This window comes from Chinchilla lanigera, unplaced genomic scaffold (assembly GCF_000276665.1).
Source record: "Chinchilla lanigera isolate Chin_1 unplaced genomic scaffold, ChiLan1.0 scaffold00012, whole genome shotgun sequence".
Classification (NCBI taxonomy): Eukaryota; Metazoa; Chordata; class Mammalia; order Rodentia; family Chinchillidae; genus Chinchilla; species Chinchilla lanigera.
In genome coordinates, this window is record NW_004955413.1 from 26907254 (window position 1) to 26922469 (window position 15216).

The 15216-nt window shown below is 51.5% G+C and overlaps 1 protein-coding gene across 1 annotated transcript in view; it reads left to right on the top strand.

The window, feature by feature from the left end:
* Nucleotides 1-629: 629 nt before the first annotated feature.
* Zc3h7b (zinc finger CCCH-type containing 7B) overlaps nucleotides 630-15216 on the top strand; it is a 43470-nt gene continuing 28883 nt past the window's right edge. Inside the window, exon 1 of the mRNA XM_005379345.2 lies at nucleotides 630-928. The gene's annotated coding sequence lies outside the window, so the exon portion shown is untranslated. The remainder of the gene's footprint in view (nucleotides 929-15216) is intronic.

Consider the following 15216-nt stretch of genomic DNA (forward strand, 5'->3'; position numbering starts at 1 on the left):
CTCAATTGCCCAGGCTCTGCCTCTCTTTAGCAGGAATCCTGCTAGGTCAGTTTAGGCCTAAGTCCTTACTTTTCAAGTTTCCTCTTGGTAATTTTCTACCCTTTGAGCCGCACCCCCTTGCTGCCTGGCTATGAACTCCCAGCCCACCACGCCGAACGGGTATGGAGACCACTTTCGCTCATGCCACTGCAGAACTCCATTCTGCAGTTCTGGTCCCCATACCCACTAGGAGGAGCCCCTTGAATTAAGTCTGCTTGGCCAGGGTCATTTTTTTTTAAAACCCTGCCCCCCTCCCCCGATTTACCAAACCCCAGCCAAATGAGCTCCTGCTTCCTCTGGAACCTCGGGGGTCTTCATCCACGAAAACGGCACAAGGGGCAAGCAGGGTCTAGGGGAGAAAAGCGGGTTTTTTTTTTACTCAGACGGGGAAGGGTGGAGGTGCTGGGTTTGTCCAACATCCGAAAAGCACAACTGCCAAACGTGAATCCCCTAAAGGCAAAGGGCACTGTTATTAGAGAAAAGAAAGGTGCATTCCAGGCACGAGCTGCGCGGGGAAGGGGGGCTCCCCGGCCGCCCTCCTCCCCCTCCCCCCTCCCCCCAGGTGCCGCCCACCCGGGCGCGGCGGGCGCGGAGCCGCGCGCTCTAGGACCGAGGAGCGGAGCTGCAGGGAGACGGGGCCTCCTGCGGCAGCGGCCGCGAGCGAGGGAGCCGCGGGGCCGGGGCTGAGATGAACGCGGGGCGCTCGGGAGCCACGAGGACCCAGCTGCCGGGGCGGCGGCGCGGGGAGCAGGATGCGGCCGCCCGTAATTAAATAGCATTTACTCTTATTATTACTAATAATAATAATAATAACGTAATCATACCTCTAGTCATAGCATATCACTTATCGGGCTCGGCGCAGGCCCGCGGGGAGCGCAGCCCGGCCGAGGTGAGTGCCGGGGAGGCCGGGGCCCAGCGTCCCGGGCGGGCGGCGGGGTTCGGGGTTCCGGGCGCTCGGGGTCGGGGAGGAGGCGCGGGAAGCCTCGATCCAGGCCGGGGCCGCGCGCCGTCCTCCTGGAAATGGGGTTTTGCAAAAATAAAACAGCAGCCCCCTATCCCCATGAGCTCCTTTTTGAGGATACCCCTCTCCAGCCCCGGACCGTGCTGCCCCAAAGTTTCAAAGTTATGGTGCATCCGGGGGCACCTGCCGCTGGGGAGATGGCGCTGCCTCTGCAACCCCTCGGGGTGTCTTGGGATTTTCTTCTGTGCAGCGGGTGGAGGGATCTTTTCTGGGGGTCTGGAGCTTCGGCGCTATGAGGGTGCCCCGCTGGCTCCGAGCAGGGGGTGAAGGGATGGCAGGGGCGCCCCCTTTCCTTTTGTGTTCGTCTGGGCTCCGCAGCGCCTGGAGTTGAAGGGGCCGCGGCGAGGACCGGGGAACGCGGCCGTGCCATGGGCTGCCCTCGCCGGCTGCGGCTGCCACGCAAGTCCGGGGATCCGGGGCCTGCGGCCGGCCGAGCCCTACCGGAGGGGGCGGCAGGAAAGGGGGGCGCGGTCTGGCCCCGGCGGGCAGGAGGGCATTTCCTGTCGCAGGATCTGTCACTGTGCTCTGAGGGGTGACCAGGCGCTGGGCTGGGGGCTCATGGGGGACATAGGGGTGCAGGGCTTTGCTCTGGTGCCTGGGGCTGGGCATCCGGCGTGGCTGGGGGCTCGGGAGACCTTGAACCTACTCGCCCCACCCCCCACCCCGCCGCCCTCAGCTGCCCGGGGTCCATTCCAGGACCTACCCCTTCTCCATTTCCTCTAAACTGTCTGGTTGTTTATAAGGTGCCTGGCTTGGGGATCCTTCACAGAGAGACAAAGCAGGTTTCCCAGGAGGAAAAGGATCCTGTGGAAATATTTCCGTCTGGTAGAACAGGATGGCTCTGGTGCCAACATGGCATTAGTTTGAAGACTGGGGGCTGGGTCTGCACGGAGGAGCCTGGATAGAGGGAGAACGGGGCTGGGGGCTCGCAGCAGTGTGATCAGGGATGTAGTTCCGTTCTGGGGCTGCTAGCCAGGACTTTGGTTCCTAAGCACGAGACTTGGAACCCCAACTTCTTGCCATATTCCTCAGTGCCTGCAGTTCACCCCGTCTGATGAAAATAGCAGAATGCAGATCTTTGAATTTTCACACAAATGCGATAATTATAGTACATGTAGCAACTGTGTTGGACACAAAATTCTAGCGGAATCTTTCGTTCTACTACCAAGACCCCCACACACGCACGTACACACACACCATGCCCACCCTGGTCTTCGTCCCTGCTTCACCTCAGGTGGAAGTTGGCTGCAAAGTAGAAATGAGGCCAGGCCTGAGCCTGGTTGGAGCAGGTTTGAGACTGGGGGTGCCTTGGGCCCGGAAGGAGAATCCTGCCTCCTGGAGGGACCAGACCCCAGGAAGGAGAGAGACTTCTGAGCTGGGGTGGGGCTTGTGTTCCATGAGCGCTGTGAGGTGGAGCTGGTGGCTTTTTGTTGAGGTTGGGTGGGTCAGAATTTGGTTTGCCATTTGGAGCCCAAGAAGTTCTTTGGGATGAGCTGATCTCTTGAGTCCCAGGCACAGGGAAGTTGAGGCATCAGAGGCTTTGAGTTTGAGAATCTAAAAATTGATCCTTTAAATAGCGGTTCTTGGATTATAACAAAAGAGCATTCACCGGTGTTGGCTTGTTGGCCCTCCGCGGTGATTACATCAGGGAGCCATTTTCCATCCTCACTTTGCAGGTAGACCCCGAGGCTTAGCGAATTGGATGTCTTGCTGAAAACTCACACACCAGAGCTAGGAGTCCTGCCTGGTTTTCTGACTCCAAATTATCACCCTTTCTCAGAGTCCTGGCTACCTAGCCCAAGGTACTCTTCATTGACCCCAGGTGAGCCACTGTGGGGCAGGTGTGAGCCTGAGTTACTCACAGCCTGGCTGGAAAAGCAAAGTTAGTTCTAGTGATCCAGTGAGGGAATGAGAAAATGCCCACTGCTAAGGTCAGTGCACTGGAAGCTGACAGAACAGAGCTCAGGGTAATCTGAAAAAGTTAGGGAAGACTTCCTGTAGGAAGTGGACTTGCGCATGTGAGAATGGGGAGGTTTGGTGCGGCAGGGGGAGGAGGAGGGGAAGTTCCCCATGGTTACTTCACTGCTGGGAGGTTGACTTATAATCTCTATAATTCTGTAGTTCTCTGAGGGGTGGGCATTTTTATCTCCAGTTCACTGATAAATTGAGGAACACAGGATTTGTGTGGCCATTGTAAGGTCACCCTCCTAGGCCTCCTGATTCTTTTTTTTCGTTCTGGTACTAGGAATTGAACTCACGACCTTGCGCTTGCCAGGCAGGCGCTTTTGCCACTGAGCTAAATCCCCAGCCCCGGCCTCCTGATTCTTGAGGGTGCTGCAGCTCTCACTAAAAGATCCCCTCCCATCTCATTCTACTGAGCTAGGTCTGTGTCCCATGGGCACAGGCTGGCCCAGCAGAGCAGACCGAGGCAGTGGCAGGAGGATGCCCCTAGGGTGAGACCTGAGTTCCGTTCGGTAGTGTCTGCCCCAGGGCCCAGCTGCCACCCTGGGAGAGCTTGGAGCTTGGCCACAATACAGATAGGAACGATTAATCAGAACTTCCCAAGGACGGGAGCTGGGTCTAATCAGACCCTGTGCCTCCAGCCCTAGCGGACACGCCAGGAGGACACATGGGGCCATTATGTTGTCAAATTGAATTACTTCCCAGTGTGGAGGAGGGAGGTTTGTTTTGCCCGGAGTGGAAGGTCTTCCTAGAAGTGCCATGTGACATTTGAAAGCCGGGATGAGAAAGCCAGGGAAACCATACTCGGAGCGGAGACAGAGACACATAAAGGTGGGGACAAGTGATGAAAGAGCAGGTCACCTGGGACAGTCACAGTACAGGAGGCAGACGTGAGGGTACATTCAACTAAAGAGCCACAGGCTCTTTAGTTCTCAGATCCTCAGTTTCCTATCTGAAAATGAGCCCTGACATTTGATATCTGATGGTGACCCATGCCTGAGGACCAGACAAGAAATTCAGAGGAAAGCAACTGGAGGAGTTTAAATTTTTTTTTTTTGCTAATTTTTTTTTTTTTTTTTTGGCTTTTTGAGATAGGGTCTCTATACAGTTCAGGCTGGCCTTGAGCTCACTTTGTAACCCAGGCTGGTCTCGAACTCACAATGATCCTCCTGCCTCAGCCTCCCAAGTGCTGGGGTTACAGGCGTGCGCCACCACACTCAACTTTTTTTGGTTGTTTTTTGAGATCGGGTCTCACTGTGTTGTTCAAGCTGGCTTTGAACTCACTATGTAGCCCATGTGGGCCTCAAATGTACAGCAACTCTCCTGTCTCAGCCTCCTGAGTTCAAGTGCATCCCACCACACCTGGCTTCATTTTGTTTTACTAATTTTACAAACACTCAGCAGTTTCTCAGTGATCAGGCCCAGTTGGGAGTGCATTTGGCTCAATTAGTTTATTTGAGCCTCTGACAGCCCTGTTGGTAGCGCTGTAATTTCCCCCATCTCACTGATGGTGTGGAGAGGGGTAGGTGATCTTGAAAAAGTGGCAGAGATGCAGAGCAAATCCAGGCGGTGTGGCTGGGGAGCTGACCCAGGCTGGGACTAGTGAGGGAGAGGGAGCACCGGATGGGGCCTGAGCGTGAGCAGAAGGTGGAGGTGTCTTCCCAGGAAGACTGGCTGCACCTGGGGGCGGCAGTTCAAGGCCTGGTGCTGAAGTGACTACCGTGGTGCGGAAGCCAGCTCCTTTTATTACATTTAATGGGCCTGCAGGGAGAGGGCTTGCCTTCCTTCCTCTGTCATCACCAGCCACGGGGCTCCTTCCCGCCTTATTTATTTCTCGCAGTGAGGCCCTGATGGGTTCTGCAGGTGTGGTCAGTCCCGGCACTGGCCAGGCGGCCCCAGGGAGAGAAGGCGGCATTTTTGCCTTCAGAACACATCTTCTTTTTAATTTTTTTTTTTTTTTTTTTCGGAATACATCTTCTCCATTTCAGAACCACCTAGTCCACTTCGGGACAGCCACAGCTCTGAGCCCATGTTGGAGGCTGGGACAGGGTGGCAGTAATGACAGCAGCTGCTGTACATTTAATGCCACTGTGTTGGCGCTATGCTTGGCACTTTCTGTGCCTTCTCTCCTGGACTCTGCTTAATAACTCTTTGAGGCAGGAACAGTTATTATCAGCCCCATTTTTCGGACAGGGAGACTGGCTCAGAGAAATTAAGAAACAAGTCCACAATTGCTGGGCACGGCGCTCTACACCAATAATCCTAGCACTCAGAGGGCTGAGGCAGGAGGATCTCCGTGAGTTCAAGGCCAACCTGGATACATAGTGAGACCTTGTCTCAAAAAAACAAAAAGAAAGAAAAAAAGAAACACATCCAAGATCACAAGTATGGTAAAACAGGAAGTTAGGTAGAGCCAGGTCTGTTGGACTCCAGAGTCCAAGGTCTTTGCGGGCCTGCAGGAGAGATTCCATCAAGTTACTTCCAGTCTGCACGCATCTTTTTTCTCCTTTTTATGGTGCTGGGGCTGGAACCCAGAGCCTCGCACCGGTTACACAAGCGCTCTGCCACTGAGCTACACGCCCAGCCTGTTCTTGTCTTCTGTGTCTGGAAACCCTGTCCCTAACATTCATATGGTGTTTGTGCCCACGGTCACATTAATTGTCAAGACCATCTTTGTGGGGTTTTTTTGTTTTTGTTTTTTTTTACTAGGAATTGAACTCGGGACCTTGCGTTTGCCAGGCAGGTGCTTGTGCCACTGAGCTACATCCCTGGCCCAAGACCATCCTTTAAGGTCAGAGGTGTACCTGTTTCTCAGAAGAAAATTGAGCTGTCGCCCACTCTCCGGCTCTGCCCACCGGGTCCACACTGTGACTTGGAATGGGGTGTCCAATGTGGGGCCGGTAGCTGTGTCTTCGGTTTAGTTTGTGTCGCTAGGGCTGGAGTCACAGCATCGCTGGGAAGGTCAAGGCTGGGGCCTTGTGGGATTTTGGGAGGTTCCTGGATCAGCTGGACCCTTGTCCCCAGGCCATTCCCTGCCATGTCCTGTCCTCCTCCAGGCGGCTGAATGCAGGGCAGGGCATCCGGAGTCCTGTGTGTCATTCCTGGCCCCCGTTCCCCTTGGCAGCATGGTGCGGGGCGTGATCATTTCATCATGCTTGGCCTTCTGTGCCTTCCTTGAACACAGCTCAGCTTGTTCCTACCTCGGGGGCATCGCTCTCTCCCTGACCTCTGCGGGATCACTCTCCCTTCTACTCCCATGGCTCCTTCTCTTTCTTAAATGCCACCTCCTCCTAAAGGCCTTTCCTGATGACCTGGTCTACTGCCTCCACTGCCTGCTACATTTCCTGTGTAAATTTCTCAGAGCTTATCTCTCTTTCCTCCTGAGTTTAACACTCGCCTGCTTCTCCCCTTCCCCGAATGACTAAGTCTGTAAGGTCAGGGACTTTATTAACTCTTTTCCCCCCATACGTGGTACAGCCCCTTGCCCATAAAGGGGACTCATGGTTACTTGTTGAATAAATGTTTTACTTTTTTTGTTTGTTTGTTTTGGTTTGGTTTGAGACAAGGTCTAGCTATGCAGTTCAGGCTGGCCTTGAACTCAGCATGCAGCATGCAGGCTGGCCTATTTTTTTTTTTTTCCCGGTACCAGGAATCGAACTCATGACCTCGCACTTGCTAGGCAGGTGCTGTGCCGCTGAGCTAAATTCCCAGCTCCCAGGCTGGCTTTTAACTCTTGGTGGATCATCCTGCCTCAGCCTCCTGAGTGCTGATATTATAGGTGTGTGGTATACAACCACATCCAGATTGAACCCAGGGCCTTTGCACTTGAGCTACATCCTCAGCACGTGTGCGTACACACACACACACACACACACACACGCTGATTTTTTTGAGATAGTGTGTAAGTTGCCGAATTAGCAACTTAGACTGAGTTGCTGAGCTTGAACTCACAGTCTTCTTGCCTTGGCCTTCCAGAGTGCTAGGATCACAGGTGTGCGGTGTGCCCTATCTCACTCCTCTTACAGGATAATTTTGTAAATTGCAGGTGCTCTCTGCAGAAACATAGATTTCTGACTTCTTTTGGGAGAGCCACCCTATGTAAACTTGCAGAATAGTCTCCAGGTGGTACCACCTGGACCTTTGCAAATAACAGAACTGAGCGTCCAGCAAGTGCCCCAAAAGCCAGCACAGGAGAGTTGTGGGATGAACCTAGGGCTGGTAGACATCATGACTCCTTGCAGTGCTCCAACCTGCTTGCCTCCCTGTTACCACGGGACACTGGAAGCAAGTAGAGGCTCTCGATGCCCGGTGGGGCACCCTAAGCTTCCGGAGACAGCCCCCTTCCCCAGGAGCCGTGACAGAGCAGCTGCTCAGGCCAGAGAGAGCCCTGCGCCATGTTCGGCCAGGAGCCATAGAGCTCTGGGTGATAGTTTTGTTCTTTTCGTTTGCTTCTGATTTCCAAGGATTTTATGGTGAAGTTCTGCTATGTTCCTCAGTCTGTGTGCGTCTGTCTTTAAAGGAGGGTTATTTTTCACATGTCTCACATTAGCACCACATCCGGTGGGTCTGGGTGGAGAGGCTGGAGCCTGGGCACCCGGAGGCAGAGGCAAGGGCTCCCCAGCAGTTTGGCCCCAGGTTGTTGAAAGGCGAGACAAGGTGATGCAAGTAAAAGCCCTGTGTACCTGGATGGCTGGAGCGCGGAGGGTTAGGCTTTGCTGCCGACTCTTAGTTTGGCTGGGGCTGGCAGAAGCCTGGGAGGTTTCCTGAACGTGGTTTCTGGGAAAGGTGGCCAGTTGCAGAGAAAACAAACTGTGGGTTGCTGAGGCCAGTGGGCATTCATTTCACACAAGGGCCTTAACCTGCATTCCTCACAGGGCCTGGGGCGCAGCCAGCAGGGCTGGCTTTCATGCTCAGCAGGACTGTGGCCTTGGGCCAGCCAGGATGCCATCCAAGCCCGGTTTTTCTGTGGACAGCACCTTTAGGGTCACTGTGGGGATAAAAGATCCCTTAGACAGGGCTTCTACATTTTCTCAGGCGCCTCTATATTTGTTTGTTTTGTTTTGTGGTACTGGGGTTTGAACCTAGGGTCTTTGTATTGAGCTACATCCTCAACCTTTTCTTTTTGCTTTCTGAGACAGGCTCTTTCTATTTAGTTCAGACTGGTACTGAACTCACCTAGGCTGGCCTTGAATTTGAGACAACCCTCTTCTTTTTAAATTTTATTTAAGTAATTTATTTTGTGTTGGGCGTGGTAGCGCACGCCTATAATCCCAGCACTCAGGAGACTGAGGCAGGAGGATCCTTGCAAGTTCGAGACTAGCCTGGGCTACAAAGTGAGCTCAAGGCCAACCTGAACTGCATAGCGAGACCCTGTCTCAAAAAGACAAAAAAAAAGTAATTTTTTTTTTGGTACCAGGAATCAAACTCACGACCTCCTGCTTGCCAGGCAAGTGCTATGCCACTAAGCTATATCCCCAGCTTCATTTTTTATTTTAAAGCAGTCTTTCTAAATTGCCCAGGCTGGGCTCAAATTTGCAGCCCTCCTGCCTTAGCTTCTCAGAGTGCTGGTGTTATAAATGTGCCCTACCACGCCTGGCTTTCAGCCACTGTGTTTAAAATGCATGAAGAAAGCTGGGCATAGTGGTGCATACCTGTAATCTCAGCACTTGGGAGGCTGAGGCAGGAGGGTTGCTGTGAGTTTGAGGCCAGCCTGTACTATAGAGGGAGACCCTATCTCAAAAAAACGACAGCTGGACTTCTTTCTGAATTCGCTAGAAGACTAGATGTGTCAGTGAACCTGATACAACTATAATTTTGAAGTCATGATGAACCTGAACATTTCATTGCCTGCAGTAACTGCAGTGTGACAGGAAAAGATTCCAGCAGAGAAGGCCACACATCGCTGGAGAACGTGCCTCTGTGCACGCAGTGTGGCCTGTGTGCGTCACCAGAGGGAATACTACATATCGGGTAGGGCTCATAGGATGCTTTCCTGTCCAAGTTTGCAGCCCCTGAGTTTTCTTCATTGAGAATGCCTCCTGGGCAGCCACAGAGATAAGGTGTGACCCTTCCCCGACCTTCATGGAGCAGAGGGTCCTGAGGTGGGCAGACGTCTCGTAAAGACCATGGGAAGGAATAAGTTCAGACCGGGACCGCGTCTGCAGTGTCTGCAGCCTGGAGAGACTGCAGAGCCGGCAGCTTTCATTAAACTCCAGCCCTGGTTGCAGGCGGGCGGAGTGGTGAGGAGCAGTCCTCAGGTTAGGAGGTGATAGCGTCCATGCAGAGGCAACTGCCAGGTGTAAGTCGCACCCCATCCCTGGATAATTGTCCAGCCCAGCCGGCTTACTTCACCCCCTGTTCTGTGGCTTCTTCGTCTGCAAAATGGGGATGTAGTAGTTCCTTCCTATGGGATGCTGTGAAGACTAAGCTTGTATTTTTTTGTTGCTGTTGTTTTTGGTTTTTTTTTCCGGTACGGGGAGTCGAACTCACGACCTTGCGCTTGCCGGGCAGGCGCTGTGCCGCTGAGCTAAATCTCCAGCCCCGACTAAGCTTTATTTAAAACTCTCAGGGCGATATCTGGAAGGAGGATGTGGTTGTCAATGGCTGACTGACGCGAGCATCTTTGCTCCTGCCTAGGGCTCCTGGGCTCCTCTGCTGTGTTGGCCTGGGCTGCTCAGGGATGAGCTAGATGCAGCTCTGTCTTAAGGAGCTCATAGTTTGGGGGGGGCGGGGACAGAAGCATGTGAATTCTTTTTGTGTGTGTGTGCTGGGGATGGAACCCAGGGCCTCAGAGATGTGCTAAGCAAATGCTCTATGCTGAGCTACACGCCAGCCCCAGCATCTAATTTCTATTAGCTAGGGCAGGTGTGAGGTTCACTGTTGGGAGGGGTCCAGGAAGGAAGGCTTTCTGGTAGAGGAGACACATTGGTGAGCTTTAAAGAAGGCCTGGGAGCTGGATATAATAGATCCAGTACTTGGAGGCTGAGGCAGGAGGATCAGCAGGAGTGTAAGACCAGCCTGGGCTACATAGTGAGTTTGTGGCCAGCCTGAATACATTGTAAGAGTCTGTCTCAAAAACAAAACAACAGAAAACATAAAAACAACCCTATGTGCGGAAGATGTCTCTTGTGTCCTCCCACCCCTGACAGACCAGGAAGCCAGATGGCCCGTCCTTGCCAGAGTGTGACATTCCAGGGCAGACCATAGGGCCGGGGAGGCCGGGCAAGCCCTGCACCAGCACGAGGAACTTGGACTTTGTCCTCCTGGCAGTGGTACTGGTGTCATGGGAGGTTCTCTTTGTTTTTTAACTTTTTATTCACACGAAGTTGCAAAAATAGTACAGAGTCCCGTTTATCTAGCTTCCCCTCATGGTGATTCTTTTTATTTGTTCTGGGGCTGGAAATCAAGTCCAGAGCCTTGTGCCTGCGAGGCAAATGCTCAACCATTGAACTACACTCTCAGCTCTTTTTATTTTGGGACAGGGTCTGGCTGCCTTGGCTGGGCTGGTCTTGAATTTGTAATTCTCCTGTCTCGCCTTTCTGTGCAGCTGGGATTCCAGGCGTGTGCCACCACACCTGGCTAGGGGTGACATCTTATATAGCCGTGGTACATGTTCAAAACTAGAGAATTTGCCTTAGCACATTACTGAACTAAAGAGCTTTTTCAGTTTTCATCTCTGGTTAGCCCACATTTATTTGTATGCACACATGTGGTTTTTTTTTTTTTTTTTAGTTTTTTCTCTGGTACCGGGAACCAAACTCACGACCTTGCGCTTGCCAGGCAGGCGCTTTGCCGCTGAGCTAAATCCCCAGCCCCACACACATGTGGTTTTACTCTGTAGCCCAGGCTGGCCTCAAACTCATGGTGATCCTCCTGCCTCAGCCTCCCCAAGTCTTGGGATTACAAGTGTGCACCACCACACCTGGCTCTTCAGAAGATTTTGAGCAAGGTAGCCAGCCATGTGTTAGACAGATACCCAGGCGCCCTAGGGGGAGCAGGTTGGAGGGGCTGTTGGAGGCTGTTATCAGGAGGACCCCTGAGACAGCTGTGGCGTGGAGAAGATGGGAAGGGGTGGGGATGGGGAAGTGTTTAGGCAGGAATCAGGAATGCACTGAGAACAGAGATGGTCCGAGCCCTCCAGAATGGAGGATGATGGAGGAGGAAGAGGAACAGGGGAAAGAGGCTGAGATTGGTTTGCAATGTTCAGTGGGAGGAAACCCAGCCCAGCCGGAATGGGCACTGGAGAAGCCTGTGGACAGGGGCGGGTCTGCAGGGATGAGGGGAAGTTGGCCAGGTGTGTTGTGGGAAGGCTATTCCAGGCAGAGGACCCAGGATTAGAAAAAGCAGTGGTGGTCCTAGGCACACCCGGCACGCGCTGGGCTCCAGTGCCACTCCTGAGAAGACAGAGGTTCGATTCTGAAGTACCGGGGAGGGGGTGAGCCCGGCAGGAAATGCAGGCGCTCATCCAGGGAGCACAGAGGTGCTCTCCTGTAAATGGAAGCTTGGAGTATCGGTCTTGAGACCTGCGCAGAGGAAGAGCAGCCCCCAAAAGACGCAGAACAGGAACATCTGGACCCGAGAGTTGTGAGGAGGATGCAAGCGGGGCAGAAGAGTCGGTTTTGCAGGAGCCAGGAAGCGGCGGGTGTAGCCCAGCGTCCAGGAAGACAGGAGTAAAAAGCTGTCCCTCGGCTGGGCTCGGCAGCACGGGGTCCTTGGGTCTGGGAGGCCTTTGGCAAGCGCCATGCAGTGGCTGGGGTGGGAACTGGGACTTGGGTGGGGTAAGGGTGTGACAGTATAGTCAGCGCCTCCATGCAGTGTGACCGAGACAGGAGGAGCATTGGCGGGGGGAGACGACCGGGGATCAGAGGCGGGAACTGCTTTGGGGCCCGGAAGGCTTGAGTGATGGAGATGAGGTCCTGGGGTGGGCTCTGAGTGCCTGGTGGGAGACGGTAAAGGTGACGGTGGTGGCCATGGGCTCTGGGGCTGGGCTGCTGGGCGCATCTCCGCTCTGCCATTACAGTGCAGTACTGTGACCTCAGTCGAGTTACTTACCCTCCCTGATTCCTGCTCTGCAGCATGGGGATGGTAACGGTATGCGTCTCAGAAGCTGGTTTCAGAGCTTTAAGAAGTTCTTAGCCGTGAAGTAATCTTGACTGCCCCCAACACCTGGGGACCAGTCAGCAGTTGTGAACGCGATCATAATCACTCATTTTTCTTCAGGTCAGTTTTTCTTGTTTAGTTTTTATTTGTTTGTTTCGTTGTTTTTTGTACTAGGAATAAACTCGGGGCCATTGTGCCGCTGAGATCTATCCCAGCTGTTTTTATTTTTATTTTGAGACAGTGTCTCACTAAGTTGCCCAGGCTGGCCTGCAACTTGAAATCCTACTGCCTCAGCCTCTTGAATAGCTGGGGTTACAGGTGCACGCCACTGTGTCCAACTTCATTCTTTCTTATCTGTAAAATGGCTGGTGGATGAGTTGATATTCACTCATTCATGCATTCACTCACTCACTCACTCCTTCATTTAGTTTACCAAAGCATAAGGCCATTGAGAGTTGGAAGAAGCTGTCATAGTTCCTCCCGGTCTAATGAAAATGTGAGTCTCGGGGCTGGGAATATAGCCCAGAGGTTCAAGTGCCTGCCTGGCAAGTGCAAGGTCCTGAGTTCAATTCCCAGCACCAATAAATGCATGCATGCATGCATGCATGCATAAATAAATAAATAAATAAATAAATAAATAAATAAATAAAAAGAAAATGTGAGTCTCTAAAATTCTTTTTCTTTATTTTAGCTTTTTGTGACAGGGCTTTTCTTTGTAGTGCAGGCTGGCCTTCAACTCACTATGTAGCCCAGGCTGGCCTCAAATTCTGTCATCCTCTTGCCTTAGCCTCCTGAGTGCTGGCTGAGATTATAGGCATGCACCACCATGCCTGCCTGTCATTTTCAAACCTTCCCCAAAATAGAAAAAAAAAAAAAAAGTTTGCTTCCTCATCCCCAGGTTAGTGGTTTTCTCTCTCCTGCAGGACGATCAGCTCACTGGTGCTCTAGTGGGCCCAGAGCACTGGGTGTAGAGGCTAACACTCAAGCTACTCGCTCAAGCTCAGTCCTGTCCTACTGGGATGGCTTCAAGTCAGTTATCTCATCTTGTATGTCCAATTACAAGGCTAATACTTGCTGTGTGAAAAAAAAATCCAAACCATGCTGAGAGCAGAAAGGAATGGATTCTGTGCCTTGTTTCTCTTTGACAGCTTTCAGTTCCCTACAGGGAAGCAGAAAACTTGGAGAGTGTTCTTTCATATTCCTTCTTTACATATAAACACACATCACACGCGGATGTGATCCTACAACACAAGTGTTCTGAAGTCTGCTTTTTAAATTTTGCAACCATGCGTGGAAGCATGTCCAAAACTACAAGTCGATTTCAGTAGTCATACTGTATTCTGCGGTAGGAAAATGCTACAACTTAATTAAGTTAATCCTCTCCTGGCGAAAGTTAAGACTGCTTTTATTTTCTCCTTCATTCTGAAAAATAGCACATGCCTGTGCAAATGTGACTCAGTACTTCTGCAAGGATTTGGATAGGTTAAATTCTCAGAAGCGAAATTTCCAGGGCAAAGAAAACACATCATCATTTGGAAGCTGCAAGTAACAGAATTCCTACCTCAAAATAGGAGTTTGTTAGCACAAAAAAGGAAGTTGTGCGGTTCCGGGACACTGGGATTTAATTTTTGGAGTTGGATTGGTCATTAGACGCCTTTAAGACTTTTTTTTTCCCCTGCTCCCCTGCTCTGCCATCCCTGGTGGATTCACCCTATACTTTGGACACACAATGGTAGGAAAGGGCGTCCTTTTCTTTCCCAGAAGCCCATTGTCTGCCTTCTCCTCCTTTCTCATTGGCCAGGATGATGTCACGTGTCCTTGCCTAAGCCAATGACTGCCAAAGGAAAATGAATGATTGGCTTAACCCAGTGCCTGGGAAAGGAGCAAGACTGAGGGAGTGGGGGTGGGGGCGTTGGCTTCTGTGGGAGCCAGAGGGCCTGCCTGGCTCATTTTGGTAGAGGTTGCTAAGCGCCATCACAAAGATGATTCCAGTTCACATTCTCAGTGACTGCAGGCTTTGAGAATACCCGTTTCGCTCATCAACCGGGCTTTCTTCTCATCCTAGTCTCTTGAATGTCAAGTAGCATCTTGTTTTATTTTTATTTGTTTATTTTTTTTGGGGGGGGGTGTCTTTTTGAGACAGAGTTTTGCTGTGCAGTTCACACTGGCCTTGAACTCACTTTGTAGCCCAGGCTGGCCTCAAACCCAGGGCGCTCCTTCTGCCTCAAGCTCCCTGGTGCTGGGATTACAGCTGTGCACCACCACGCCCGGCTGTATCTTGTTTTAATATGTGGCTCTTTTATCAGTGAGTTTGAGTGTCTTTTATTAATGATTTATATTTCCTGTGAGTTTCCTATTCATGTTATTTGCTCATCTCTTTTTTTTCAATCTTGAGTTTTATTGGTACACGTTTGCAGTACGTAATAATTACATTCATGGGGGGAGTTTGGTACATGGCCATAACACATCTTAATTCTTTTTATGTCCCCTTCCCCATCCCTTCTTCCCCTTTCTTCCATCTCTTGGTCCCCTCTCATTGCTTGAATAATGATGATTTTATAATAATAATAGTTAATTAAAGCACGGAATGGTGGCCCAGCATGCAGGAGGATGAAGCAGGAGGATTGTTGCGAGTTCGAGACCAGCCTGGGCTACAAAGTGAGCTCTAGGCCAGCCTGAACTGTATAGAGAGACCCTGTCTCAAAAAACAAAACAAAAAAAAAGTTAATTAAGGGGCTGGGGATTTAGCTCAGCGGCACAGCGCCTGCCTGACAAGCGCAAGGTCGTGAGTTTGATTCCTGGTACCGGAAAAAAACCAAAAAACAAACAAACAGAAGTTAATTAAGTGCTTACCTTGTGCCAGACGTCTCATGTAATGCTCACTTCTATAAAGTAGATATTACTTACTGTGTTTGTTTTTAAAATGAGGGAAGGAGGGGCTGGGGATTTAGCTCAGCGGCAAAAGCGCCTGCCTGGCAAGCGCAAGGTCGTGAGTTCGGTTCCCGGTACTGGAGAAAAACCAAAAAAACAAAACAAAACAAAAAAAAACTTCAAAGGAAATATTTTTGATGGTTTCATTTCAAACTTATTTTTTT